Genomic DNA, 12890 nt, shown 5'->3' with positions numbered 1-12890 from the left:
CAGCAAAATTGCTCTCAATCTTTGAATTTAATTTTAAAACCCGCCCGATTAAATCAGAGTCGGCGAGTGAAAAAATACCAACGTGCATTTTATGGGAAATAAAAAAATATAATTTACACATTCAATGTTGTAAACTATTTGTGAAAAAAATATCCCAGTAATCTCTCGTATTTTTCTTTAATATTTTCTGTGATAGTGAGTAAAAATTGACATTGCATGTATATTTTTCATCAACATACGTTCTGCACATCGATTGTCAACGTGAACTTTTCTAGTACTGTCAACAAATATCAAAATACAAATTTAATATTCAGAGTAATGTTTGCCCAGCCGAAAAATAAATACTCGATGGGTAACAAATTTTGATTATTTTTCTGTTATACGGTTTTATTTGCTTCTCTTCATCATACACGTATGTATTTTTTGTTCTGTTTTGTTTTATTTTATTTTCGGACTATTTTTGTTTATAAACAAGATTGCTTTTATTTTCATAAGTGACGTATGGAGAATATCCGTTTGAGAAAGGATCGCCGTTTCCATCTCGTATTCACAATAGTTGCAGCTGCATTTGTACGTCGAACTATTACCGCAGAGACTTGTGAAATGCATATTCATTTTATTTCCCAGCCCCACCTCCAGCTACTTTCTTCGTCTTTTACATTAAACCCTCCTTTTTTCTCTTTCCCACAGACACCTTTCACATCCCAGTCGCCAAAGACAAACACACCGGAGCTTTCACGAGTGGCTACATTCGCATTGGTTCCTCTCTTATAAACTCTCTTCCGTTCCCTCTCCTTCTTTCTTTTATTTCCATTTTCTTTCTTGTTCGAGTCACTTTTTTTTCGCTTTTTCAGTTCTACTCTGAACAGCTTCCTTGTTCTTGTTCGCGAACAAGTTTTCACGTTGAGTAGCGCCCAAGAGTTCTACGGAAGCTCCAACTTTTCTCGACGGACCACTGTGGCGATCTGATGCCAGATGACTTTAGATTGTTCAACATTCTTCAGAGTTACATTCCGTCGGATATTACTAAATATTAAACCCCATCATCAATTAACTTTTTTAACTTTACATTTTTCTTTCTAGCTCTACTCGGTGTATTATATATTCTTTCATAATGAATATTTAATATCACTAAATTAAACCTATACAAGCTCCGTCTTAATCCCTCCTTTTTTTCAATAATTTATAATTAAACTTAAATGAAAAATTCCAGAGCTGTCGGTTCAAAGGCTTTAATTTTTCCCACAAGATATTTGCATTAAAATTTTTTTACTCATACGATTTAATAAAATATAAATTGCTCATCATCAGACTTAAAAGCCATTGATTAACAATCAAGCCAAGCAAGAGCCCAGCATTTATGCCGAGAGAGCCACTCTGTGGTCTTTGATCGTGACCAAGTAAATACAAAACTCACATAACATATCGCAGCTTTGTAATCATTTGCTGACGCATCGATGGTTCGCTCAATAAAACTATTAAAGACAATCTCGATTAGCCTGTATGCACATGCGCGGGCAAATAACTCGTTTAGAAAAATTCAAAGGAAAATAATTTTTTATCAGGTCAGCCTTCCAAGACTTTTGACGTAAAAATAAATAAAATCGCATATGTCAATCATTAAAAATGACCATAATGCTCATATATCGTTATATACATAAAACATACAGGAAAACAAATTTTCATTGTCTTTGATGTGGCGTACGTATGAGTTTTGCACAATAAATGCTTGGGGCTACCAGCGGGAAATAACTCTAACAAAATATAAATTTATCCATGCAGTTATAACTTTGAAATGTTCTAGAGGATTATAAAACTATACGGGTGGATGTTCAGCTACTGAAACTACTATATAATACACGAGTTGAAAAGCATATATATATATGAATACATATATATGTAGGCACCAGGTTGCTCTCTCATAATTGTGACTAACTTGGATAATACACGATGCGCTAGTATTCAGTATATACTTGGAGGCGGCAAACGTGCCTTGTTATATACCCGCAAACGTACCAAGTATTATTATGTCGACGAGGCTCATAGACTCGTACGCAAATATATGTACCACTTTCACATACACACATACTTATTCTGTATCCCAGCTCTTGCGTTATAAACCATGAAATTCTATGAAACCTATTGAGATTTAATACACCTTCAATCCACTATAAATTTATGGCGTATTCACCGCACGCTTACCATCCATCCGATACAATGAAAAACTCTATTATATATTCTCATTCGAAGCCATGAAAAATAATCCACTTGTGTTGGATATATTGTTATGGTAACAATCTGAAATTTTATTTTATATCGACATTATTTTATTAACGTATGCATGAATAATATATGCCCTCTATAACCGTTATTTCAGCGTCGATCAATTTATTGAATTAATTCGGAGACGAATCACGAAACTTGGCGGCAAAATATGCTTTTCATGGTGGATTTTTTCTAACGCAACTCTAGCTTCTGTATGAATGACTATAAAATTTTATCCAGGCGTTATGGAATACGTTTATATTTTTTCTCATAAATTTAATATCAAAACAAACATGTTGAAATAAAATCCGTTGCGAAATATTAACTTTTCATTTTTTTTATAGCCAAGAATGGTGAATTACTTATTTTCTGCAAATAAGTTTATCATCACGAAATTTTTTAAAAATTGCAACTGATAAAATATAATTTGAACCTGAAATAGTGTTTATACACTACTTTTCCGTGGTTTTCGCTGTTTCAGTTTTAGAGAGTAAGAATAATATCTAAGACTGTAAAAGATTAAAAAGATATTAAAATTTTAAAAGTCTAAAATAAACCAACATTAAGCGACTGTACAAAGAGGATTATAATTACTTATTAATCAATAAAATTTGTGGCAGAAAGATTACCAATCACTAGACAGCTAATTAAATATTCAGATACATGTGAAGTTTCTGAATTATTGAAACCCTCATCTCAATGCGAACCAGAATGAGGTCGACTTTAATCTCACTAGTCTGGTAAAAGACAAAATTTATAATAATAATTCGAAAGTTTCAAATTTTGATTAATGAATTTTAAACAGAAAAAAATGGTGTACTTCTCCCAAGAAATTTTTCGCATTATAAATTAAAAAAAAAACTTCTTAGGGCGAGAAATAATTTTTTTCTGTATAGAGCTTGGTGTGAAAAAAAAAAAGTTTCGATAAATGTCAATTATAATATCAATTAATTATTGTAAGAAAGTTTTCAGTGATGCGATACTAAGTAAAGCCTCTTAGGTCGCTTATTAGCTCACTCTCGAGACTTTGTCATCTTAGACATTCAGCCGCGTCCATTAACGCGATTGGCTGAAAGCCGGTGACGCCGAAATGTGGTAAAGATGTCAGAGCAGCATCTCTGACACCGACCAGAAGACAAGACTTGAGGGAAATTGTTGTTACTTCCGTGGCTTATCCTCGAGATCGATCGCCCAACACCTATATTCACTTTACCGCTGTGAACCTGAATGAGGATTTACTCTCCTATAAACCAAACACCGACGCATCCCCGAAAACGGCTAGACAATGTACCGGATAAAAAAATACCTCGAGGTAATAAATTTAATAATTTTATTTTATTGGAAAAATTCTATCTAAAGATTATTTTGTAACTTTTAAATTAATTTAAAGACTACAGACTATTTGATATGGGAAAAAAGTACTTTATGGGTGGAAATATAAATTTGTGGAGAACGACGTCAAATAAATGGCAGAGTTATAGGTACAGGTATTAATGAAAAAAAAGTCATAATAATAATAATGATAAAAAACGCATTGATAGTGAAAGGACCGGTAACGATACGGTCGTAGTGCCTTGATATTAATGGCAGTCATACAGCGGTTTTACCGAAAACTATTTCGGCCTCGATTTTCTACTCTACTGTCCATCTCTACTTTCCTATACATATATATGGATGTGTGTGTATATATGTATTTTTAAAGCACATAATTTCTTGATGGCTGAAAATCATATTTTCTAAATAGCAGCGCTGCAGGAAAGGCTCGAAAGTACAGGCTGCTCTTTCTCACGTTACAAGTTCGCCGCACTGCGGATTTAATTTTCAATAATTTATTAACGGAATCTCAAAATTTTCTCCAGACTCGTATTATGCAGGAACTCTCAAGTGTACATGAATTTATAATCACCGTGGATGCCGTATTCTGAAGTACAAAAAAAAATCTGATCTGTAATTAATAATGTATAATTTAATGCAAAGTTATGCAGTTTATACTTTTTCGGGGTTGAAACTGCTGACGCGCGGCGAGGATGAAACAGACGTATGATGAAAGTTATGTAGATAGTTGTGCAATAAAAGTAACAATATTCGAGTCACGATTAGCAGTTAAACTCGGACTCGAATGAAAAGTACAAGTTTAGCGCATCGATCAAAACTATACCTGGCGTATGCTGGAGAGTTTACTACTGATGGTGTGCATAGTTGTGCACACCGTGGTAACGGAGATGCATCCAGCTTTTATATATTCGTATAAATATGTACTTTTGCGCGCCGGGTGGCGGTGAGAGAGACAGAAATACTGAAGAGGAAGCCCATTATTCCTGGAGCGAAATTCCACGGCGAGAAATATTTCACTTGCGCCGCCGACAAAGGTCGTTTCGCTGAAAACGGCCATAGTAATTTCGACGCGAGCGTGCCATTCCCTAATATTTCTACCTCTTTTTTTTCACTTTACTCTCTCTTTACCATTATTATTCTTTATTTTATTTTTTTTAAAATCACCATACATCTATCTGCGGACTCTTTCTGCGAAGAGTGAGAAAAATTTATTTAATGGAAAAAAAAACCCAACAAAGTTTTATCGCAAAAGTGAACAGTAAATAAAAAAAAAATATAGCTTCTGCTCCCAAGTGTTTTTATTTCAACTGTGCGTACCACATTGTTACTCGTGTCAGAAAATGTTTGTCGAGTTGCCAAATAAAATTCCAGCATTCAGGTATTTGTCGCATTCCTCAAATAAAACTCTTTGAAAAGAATTTATAAAAAAAAATTTCAACAAAATTTACGTAGATATGAATTTACTGTTATCGAATACCACAAAAATTTTTAGGAAAGAAACGTTTATCCATCGAAATAGTGTATTTCCGTCAGAGTATCGCTGATTCAAACGCTGTACCAATTTTGGTCTGGTTCCGAGTTTTGAGCGCCGTACCAAGAAAAAAAGACCCAAGAGCTGAAGAGACCAGAGCTCGGATAATTGCAATAAAACCACATGCTGTTTCTAAAACCGTGGAAGCGGCAAAATTTCACAGCAGCTCACTAACTACTGCTTTGAAAAATGTTTTCTATTAAAAAAAATTTTTTACGTTATTTTCAGCTGAAAGCCCCACGAGATTTATAAAGCTTTCTTTGGAAAAACATTTTTATTCCCACACAATTTATCGCACAATGTGGATTGTGTGAATTCCTCTAAACGACTCGGTGTCAAACTAAATCCATAATCCACCTGAAATTATCGTTCCCATTCACATTTATTTTGTAACTGGAATGAAATTAAAATAAAAAATATAAAATCCTTTTAAAAACATCAGACTCGATAATTTAAGAATCGTAACAGCAAGTTAACGTACAAAACTCAAGGACCCGGGCTTATGGAGACTGAGAACTGTAAGCTCACCACGAGCTTAAGGGATTACAACCCTAAAAAACTCTTAAGTACTTTTGATCAATTCGACAATTTAACTATTTATACTTGAAAAACAACTCTAATTGGGCTCATTATTTTCATTCAATAAAGCCACTCGCTGAAAAAGTATTTTCAGCAAAAACTACTTGAGGTATTTGTACACAAATATGGACGTTTATATCATTCGTACGGTTAGGATTTGCGAAATGTTAAATTTTAGCCCTTTGAACACAGCAAGCAACCGCTTACAGCTACGCGGAGAATATCTAATCGGAAGCTCGTGAATCACGTAGTCGTGGTTACATTACGAAGCAGGCTTGCATCGTTTCGGTTCATTTAATCGGAGTTTCTGGATTAACCCTGCCGTTGGATAGGAGTGATGCGGATGGTTTGAGGGACGCTGTGGTTCGTCTCTGCTGTTACAATGTTCCCCGTACTAGCAGACCCTTCTATACCATGCCGTCGTTGTCGTACACTATCTCGACGTCGTTCAAACAACATGAAAATGTACAAACTTTATGCTCGTTAGATACGTAAACAGACTGGGAGCTTGTGTCCCAGTCATCCTTTTTTTTATTATTCTCAGCATACTGCCGGTGAAAACGGCGGTTGCTTTGCTTTTAAATCTCCAGCTTTATTTATTTTAATGACTTTGAATAAATCTTGCTGAGCGCATAATATCTACTTATGATAAGCTTTTGCTTATAATATTTTTTTTTTTAAATTTTCCACCGTTGGCTTTTTATAAATATATTAACGTGGTCTTTAGCAAGACAAAGAAAATAATAATAATAATAATAACATTGACAAGAGATGCGATCGATTGGTGTTAATGGAAACGTGAGCCTTTTTTACGTCACGTCATTATCGTCAATGAAATCACCATACATAGTCCTGCTGATCGTGATGATGCTGAATAATCAATCATACATCATTCTATTCACACGGGTTAGAGTTGATTGTTTCCGTGACAAATCACTCGTTATATCTGCGATCCGACTGCGTTAATACCAGCTCCCAGTTCCACTAATGATCGGGCATTTCATCACGTAGATTGTATATTATATATATCAGATCATCCACACAAATATTTCCATAGATTAAAATTCAGAATTTTACGTGACGCTATCAATATTTGTAAATTAAATAAAAAATAGAGAGAACTAGAGGGAGATAAACTGTCAAAAATTAGCGGAGTGAATGTGGATTGAAATAAAATCCGTAATCACTCCGAATTCAGTCTCAAATTTTTACAGTGCACTAGTTTTGGTTCGATTTCCGAACTCGGGATTTAAGCAGATTTAGTTTCTGACTATTTTTGAATGGACATAAATAAACTATTGATCTGCTAAATCTGTTTGGCATCAGAATTCAATTAAAATTAAAAAATAATTATTTAAACAAAATAAAACTTTTCATTATTCGATAAGAGATAACGATCAGAAATATATTTTACGAAAGCAATATTCCAATAGTAGTTTGTCAAATCTAAAACAATTAAATGGCGATAATAAATTTTGAGGGCAGGAATAGATCGGGAATCTTCAATTAAATTCGGTGGACGAATAGCTCCAATATCTTGATTCAAACGATTCACAAAAACTTTTTCTCTTTATCTTTCAGTTATCGCTCTTTCACTCTTTCACTGTTGTCTGGTCTACTGATGTACAATATAAGTGGAATTCCGATGTGAATCGTGGTCACGGTGCAATACTATACAGAGAGTAGTCGACCTTATTTTGTAGCACTTAATTTCCGGTTGTCGCACGACGTTCACCCAGCCCGTGCCCACGCTAGCTCTACTTCTACCCATTACACTTCTATTGGAAAACCTATAAAATCTCCGGGCTTTCATTATACTTTCATTTTTAAATTTGTTGTTAGCACAAAAAAAAAAAAAAAAAAAATTAAATAAAACGAAATGAAACTTTGTTTCAACAACCTTAATTTATTTATGTATTGTTCCATTTAATTCTCTTAATGGACAAACCTCTTAAGCTTTATTGTCAACATTTTAAGACGCCAAAATAAACTACTTCATCTAAAATAAATATTTTTTTAAATTATATAATTTATTTCTTAAACGATTTTATGTACGGAGAGAAATTTATGGCAACAATTACAATATACTATGGAAATGGTTCCCATACATATTATGGTAATAATTCCTAAAAATATGGGCATAATTCCTATAAGATATCAAAATAGTTCCTATGGAATGATGGTAATCTTTACCATGTCACTATAGTATTTGTCTTCTCAATCGCTACCATATATTATGGTAATAATTACCATAACGTATGGAAATGATTGCCATAATATAAAGTAATGGTTACCATAATATCATAGAAATAATTACCATAATGTTATGGTAATGATTACTATGCACGCTGAAAAAAATGCTAACTATCACCATCGTGTAAATAGGGAATGATTAGCATCTGTATGTGATAATCATTACCATGCTTTTATATCAACTATTCGTTTCTCGTATAGTAATAAATACTATTGTCGATAGTAATAGTTACCACCTAAATAGTAATATTTCTTATGTCTGAAAAATTCGATATGTTTTCTTCTCAGATAGTAAGGATTATCATCACGGATAAGAATAGCTACCATCTTCGATAGTAATATTTACCATCTAGATGAGAATGTTTGCCATCTCCAATAGGAAAAGTTGACATAAAAAAATGAGAATCATTAAAGTGTAAACATGGGAATAGTTACTTCGTTAAGATAGCAAGTATTACCACTTGTTTCTCAGCGGGTACTATTATGGTAATAGTTACCATAATATATAGGGTTTATTCCCATATGTACTTAGAAATCGTTACAATGTAGTTATAGGATTTACTCCATTTTGCTAATGGGAAAAATTCTTATGAGTATGGTAATTATTACCATGCAATATGCATAGAGCGGAATGTCAAGTATGCCTATGCAGCACAGTAATAATTACATTACTCTATAGTTTTTGTAAGCAGTCACATAGGAGTAATTATTACTGTGCTACATAGGCATATTTACTTGAGATTTCTCTCCGTGTGGGGACTGTTGCCATAATGGGAATTGTTCCCATATTCATGGAAGCTTTTCCAGAAAGTTCGGGTTCCCATAATTCCAAGTACACGGAAAAAAATTGTAGTTGCTACAACAGCAGCTTCAGATGAGGTTACTACAAGTTGGAGTAAAAAAATGCCGACTCCAGCTTGGAATAACCTCAACCAAACGTGTAGTAATATCAGTACTATGTATGTAGTACCCTTTACTACATATTGAAGTACCGCTACTACAATATTGTGGTTAGAGGAACCACAATTTTTTTCCGTGTAATTATTACCGTAACGGTATGGGGTGATATTTCATAAACATACTGGGTATGGTTACTATAAATTTCTCTCCGTATAATGAGTTAAAATATAAATAATCTTATGATTATAAAAAGCAATTTTAGGTGAATAAATTTAAACTTAAGTCTTACTGTAGTCTATTCAAAGTAATACAGTAGTTGAACGACTTCAACAACTCACGCAGACAATTCAAATACTCCTTACTCTACATCTGCCATTTCTCGCTCGCTTATCGCTTTCCGTTTGCAAATATCAATAGCTAACGCTCACAATGCCTGTCATTGACAAAAGAACATACACAAACACACTATACACTCTATTTAAATAAAAAAAAGTTAACAATAAATAATAAATAAAGAAAATGAAAAAAGCAAGCTGTGAAAATAATTAAAATACTTCATTTACGATAATTATTTTTGTAACTCAATAAATATCGTGAGTAAAGTCGTCTCTAAATTTTCTATATTACAGTATCCATTAACGCGATCAGAGAAAATTAAATCTACGAGCCAATACACGCCCGGTGGATGAATCGATTAAAATTTTTACTGGATAGAGTTAAAAGTCAATAAAGATATAATTTGTATGCATATAAAAAAAATTTAATTCCATTTTTTTTATAGTTTTAGGTAAAAAAAAATTTTGCTTTAAAAAACATAACCGATACTTGGTCGTATGGAATATAAAACTCTGGCATAGATTTTTTTACAGAAGCATGTGGTGGCTTCAAGACAAAAAGCGAATGCTTAGCGGCATCTTTTTTAGCCGACAGAGTTAAAGAAAATCCAAAGGTAATATACAAAGTAAAAAGACCTAGATAAAAAGATTACATTTTGAAATGTTGTGTTTCAAAAGAAACTACAAGTCTCTGTACATACATTAGTCTACCCAAGACATGTTTTACTTTTATAAATAATATTTACTATGGATTTCTCATTTTGTGACCACTCCTCTGTGTAAGTACACAACAACAAGTCTAATGTCATCTCATTACCGAGGTGCGGCCCACCATTTCAATCTCTTTTGCTGGGATCTTGACCTCATCCCCTTTCTTCCTCTTCTATTTTGCCTCTTTTATTTCCATCTCTGTCTTAGTCTCTTGCTCTCCGATGCTTCAGTTCTTTACTCTTAAGTTTTAACTCAACTGCTTGCATGAAGCGCACAGTGTAATATTAAAATTGATGGGAAGGCTCTGCGTGAGATCGCTAAGGGTGCTTCTGCACTGGGTAGCACACACCCTTGTAGCTTCTGTTGGCCTCTACTTTCTACTTCATCTTTTGCCTTCACTCGCGAAAAGAGAACACGAATAAGTAAAAGTACAAGTCCAAGTGGAAGTAGAAGCTACCAGCAGAAAAGAGCTCACGGCACTTCCGCTTTCTGCTTACCACGCGATTTTTACATTCCTACAAATGCCCTCACGCTATAGTATATATACATATATAAGTATAGATTAAGTACTTGTGTAGAGTAAAATAACCAGTGTACATTCACAGCAACATTTTCAGTTGTATCTTCACGCTCGACGAGACAAAACGAATCTCGCCGGCGGTTTCTGTTGTACACAACGCCTCCAGATGTTAGTGCTTGTATTGTTCGGTCTTTCACATATGATACAAGAACAAAGCAAATAAAAGTTATGTAACAAAGTACAAACAAAGGATAAATAAAAAAAAACTTAAAGACATTAAACAATTGTATTTTCTATTTTGACAAAGAAATAAATTTTTATTGTTAATTTTTTTCAAATTTACACCGTAAAAAATTTGCAAAGTGAACGCGGATTATATCTGGAGTGAATGCAGGGCAAAATTTACTCCGAAAGGGAAATTATTTCAATAGTAAAACTCCGGAATTACTCCGCTGAAAATACAGAGTGATCTTTTTTAAACTCCGAGTGACGGAGTGAGTTCAGATAAACGTAAAATTAGTCATCAGAATTAACTCCCGATTTTTTACAGTGTATTAACTTTGTAATTCATAAGTTTGTTATTTACACGAGAGAATAAGTTGTTAATCTTGATCAGATTTAGATTAACGATGCTCCTTTAAAATACTTTGCGAAATTATTAAGATTTATAGCTAAATTTTTTTCAGAGTATATTAAAAATAATAAGGGCTCGGAAAGTTTTCCGATATCGGATGATAAATTTCAATGAATATAAAGTTAAAATATGAAATAAAATTTGAGCGATGATAATAATAATAATAATGATTATATTAATTGGGTTGTTAACTAAACTAATCAAGCAAAGTGAGTGTTATTTAATCGAGTACCTGTCGGTCCTCGTTATGTATAAAAAAAAAAAAAAGTTTGTTAAAATAATAAAAAGGAAGAGCAACTGTATCTGGCATTCGCGAACACAATTCACTCGTGATTTATTGCGCTTTTTCACTCTGTCCTGATTAAAGAAGTTGTCCAACTTTTCTTATACTTTTCCAGGCAATCGTCTGCCGCCTGCGGCGCTTTTACCTCAGCTCAAACCCACCCAGTAGTTACAAGATCCGATTTTCGATCTTCTCAACGGCAACCAAGTCAATGGACTTAGCTTAAGCTTAAAGCTTAAATTTTCCAAGATTTCCCAGCCTCAACACGCCGTAAATACAAACTTTATTGTCATTATCTCATTTTAAGTCACCTCCATTATTAAATATATTGCGCCAACTCTTACTCTAATATCCGCAGATAAACAAAAAGCGCCAGCTAATTTACATCCTCATAAATCTCGATAGGAAATCTCTGTTAAATTTTATCTCGACGTATCCCATTGTTGGAATAATTTGAATAACTTTTAAGAAAAAGTAATAAGTAGAATAAAAACATTGAGCAGAGTTACATAAACATTAACAACATGTCATGCATATATATATATATATATATATATGTATATATATAATCAAAATGATTAATTATAATTATAATAAGTTACCTTGATAGACTGGTTATTACATAGATTGCGATCCATCTAAGCACGCACACATGCCCGGAATTTTCCTTCCGTTTTTCTCCCGCCTTATAATCCGACCGATGGCACGTTATCTCAAAGCCGTATCTCGCTCACTCGACGTGTTATCTTGGTGTGTTAATTTATCCAGCTATCGTATGTACAGAGCAGAATTGAGTAGACAAGAGTGTAATAGGCTAGACTAGACCCGACTCGACTGGGCTATAGGCTGCAGGCTCAAGTATAAGAGAGGAAAGCGGAGTACGGTAGAGTAGAGTAGACACTTTGACTTGTAACGCACACATGCATGCACGCAAACATAAACCGAGGTTGTGGTAGACGTTATACGTAGACGAGTAACCTAATAGCGGGAGTAATAAATTAGTGGCACAGTCCTTGGCCACGACACATGACACCGCATCCGCGGTACTGCTTTGCATCCTCTCATCCTCCCATCGCGATATCAGAACTCAAGACGCTTGCCTCCGGATATCACTGACTACCAGCACAACCACACGGTCAACTTACTGTCACGTGGTAACGATACACTCTGTATATGTATATCTATGTTTATAAATATATATATATATATATATATATATATATATATATAATAAAAAAAAAGAGTAAGATATTGAGTGCGGGTGATTGTTCGATTATTATCGCTCCAATAAACAATTTCACTCTCGATCCAATGCGTTCATTTTCACGTCAACGATATCAGCTTATCTTTTTTTAAATTTTCTCATACTCACATATTTATTGAATATATTATTTATTAAAATCTATTTTAATTGAACTCATGAATTATGTATTTTATTTTTTTATATATTTTTTTTCTAAAAATCACCTTCACACGCGTTCCAGATAATTTATATACGTTTACGCAATTAATGATTATTACTGTCATTAATGACGAGTGAATTA

General features: G+C 33.7%; 1 protein-coding gene across 1 annotated transcript in view; it reads right to left on the bottom strand.

Moving 5' to 3' along the window:
• LOC103578840 (chondroitin sulfate N-acetylgalactosaminyltransferase 1) overlaps positions 1 to 12491 on the bottom strand; it is a 43598-nt gene extending 31107 nt beyond the window's left edge. The window contains exon 1 of the mRNA XM_053741226.1: positions 11949 to 12491. The gene's annotated coding sequence lies outside the window, so the exon portion shown is untranslated. The remainder of the gene's footprint in view (positions 1 to 11948) is intronic.
• Between the last annotated feature and the right edge of the window lie 399 nt (positions 12492 to 12890).

The sequence above is a fragment of the Microplitis demolitor genome, chromosome 8 (assembly GCF_026212275.2).
Source record: "Microplitis demolitor isolate Queensland-Clemson2020A chromosome 8, iyMicDemo2.1a, whole genome shotgun sequence".
Taxonomy (NCBI): domain Eukaryota; kingdom Metazoa; phylum Arthropoda; class Insecta; order Hymenoptera; family Braconidae; genus Microplitis; species Microplitis demolitor.
The sequence above is the reverse complement of the archived record's forward strand: the minus strand, read 5'-3'. Positions and strand labels throughout refer to the sequence as shown.